Source organism: Rhipicephalus microplus, chromosome 3, assembly GCF_043290135.1.
Source record: "Rhipicephalus microplus isolate Deutch F79 chromosome 3, USDA_Rmic, whole genome shotgun sequence".
Lineage (NCBI taxonomy): Eukaryota > Metazoa > Arthropoda > Arachnida > Ixodida > Ixodidae > Rhipicephalus > Rhipicephalus microplus.
The window spans coordinates 159,113,932-159,116,285 of NC_134702.1; positions in this window are offsets into that span (position 1 = coordinate 159,113,932).

Sequence of the window (2,354 nt, forward strand, 5' to 3'; positions counted from 1 at the left end):
CTTCATTGCGTGACGAACCGAGGAAGCGCTCCAGCGTGCTTCGACAGGGTAGGCGGAGTAGCCCTGAGCTCCTTAAGTGTTCGTATGCCCTCGCTGAGAGGTTACGAAGGATCACTGCGTGGCGGACTGTAACTTCGGACCACGTCGGTTTCACCTTCTGAAAATTTTTGACCTGCTCCAGCAGTATTGAGGCAGCCAACTCATTTTCACTTGCCTGCTCGACAACCTGCAAAAACGCTGGGACATAGCAGTCTTCTTTAAGTTTCTGAAGCTCCCTTTTATATTTTTCAACAGTTCCTTTGAGCCTTTCAACCTGCACCCTCAGTTCGCGTTCCTTACGCTTCCACTTCCGTCTTTCGATGGTTGGCAACGAAATGCGTGAGGCTACTTGCACTGCTCTATCCACCTGCGCCGTTCTCGGTACGAAGCCTTGGTCAGTCCTGCTGCTGGAGTTGGGCACTTCTTCAACAAGTTGGGAGTCCGACGCGCACGACTGGTCATGTCGTAAGTCCGTAAACACATGTGGTGCACCACCACCGACTGCTCTTTTTTTTCTTGCTGGCTCGTCAGTTATTACAGCCGCAGCACGCTTCCTGAGGGCCGCATCGCTTCTTTCGGTTTGTTTGCAAGGTTGCAAATTCGACGGGTACTCGTGGAAGACGCTGGGCACAGAGCCTTTCTTCAGTCTTCGCGTCGTGCACCCTTCTTTAAAGTCGGACGGGACGAAGTGTCGGCTGCAAACGGTAGAATAGCAAGATGTGCTGTTCGGGGTCCAGTTGTCTCTCGAGATTACCTTAAGCCACTTTTCGCGAAGTTCTTGGTCGCTCGGAATTTCGTGAAAAGATACTCCGGTTTCTTTCCGGCCGCTCCATGATTTGCAGCGTGGTACGCAGCAGTACGGCATTGTGGAGCGTTCGGGGCGCAGCCAAACTTCTGACCATGCATGGGCAGTCGCCTTTCTTTTTACGGTAGTGCTGCAGATAACAAAAATACAGCGTTTAGGCACGATTCCTTGCCGCAAGCGGATGTCTTAACGATGTAACACTTTTAACAAAGAACTTACCCGAATCGCACTTGATACAGTCACGGTTGTCTCAGCGAGCGCTGCAGTTAACGAAGCTCTTGGGGGAGACTATTGTGCCAGAAAAAACATCAAGGGCAAGCAGAAAACACAATGGGCCAAGCACAGTTTTACATCGAGCACGGCAAACCAAATTTGCGCGCGACGGGAAAACCGCGGCGTAGCGGTGTGCGCCTGTTGCTGCAGCAAGCGAGGCGCGAGCTATTATGGGATGCGAGTGCTCCTGGCGGAGTGCCGAGGCGCAAAACGAGAGAATCGGGGGACGGCGCTGAGGGACCGACCGCTCGGGCACAAAGTTATAGAGGAGGCTATGGCCGAGATCAAGAGCGAGAGTCCACAAAAATCAATCGAAACTGACGCGCCGTCTCGAAACTGTCTCAGGGCGCGCTGATAGCGTGTACGTTGAATTTCATTTTTTTTTCATTGCGAGGACAGCATTTGCAAAACAGCGAAGTCGGACCGCAACTTGGCTTTTTTAAGTTTCTTCATTTTGATATGTTGTACGCTCAACCATGTCGCGCGCTCAGCGCAACCGTTTCAAACGCGCACCAGTACGTATTTTGGCAAACTAGGGAAATTTTTATAAGTATTTAACCTTCAGCTGTGCCCAAGAGTTTTGTGACAAGCTTTTGTGGGCTGCGAGAAACAGTGCATGCATTTGTACTTCCTGTGGGCCAGTGCATGACCTTGTAATTTGTGAAAGAACGAGAGCTAGCTGCTCGACACATATACCATTAGCTGGCTTGCCCTATTTGTACAGTGTCTAGAAATATACTGGCACAGAACACCTTTACACTTATACTGGCTAGTGTACCGAGCGCGCGCAATCCGTAGGAGAGAGGGTGGCTCCGCATGTGATGACTGCGCTCAGATGCCACAAGCGGCGCTGCGTGTCGAGGGCGTGTCGAGTGGGGAACTTTACTATTTAAAGGGGAAAAAAAGATAAATATAGCGGTTAGTTCACTAAGTATTACGGCTACGTGGCGTTAGCCGCCGCCCGATCTAAAGGGTACAGCCACATCCATCCATCCATTCATCCATGCACGAACGCGCGAAATTCCTCTCGTCCTGTTGCTGCCGGAGCCTCGCCACGTGTAAAATCAGTGTGTGACAGCTAGCATCTGTTTTACTGTGAAGTTCGACGACGCTATATGTAGGCTGCAACATCCTGAGATGTTAAAAGCTAAGTGGAAATGCAAAGAAAGGACGTGTTTTGTGCCGCTGTGTCGAAGAAGTTATTGGTCGAACAAGGAAAAGGTGTCTTGTTCCCCGC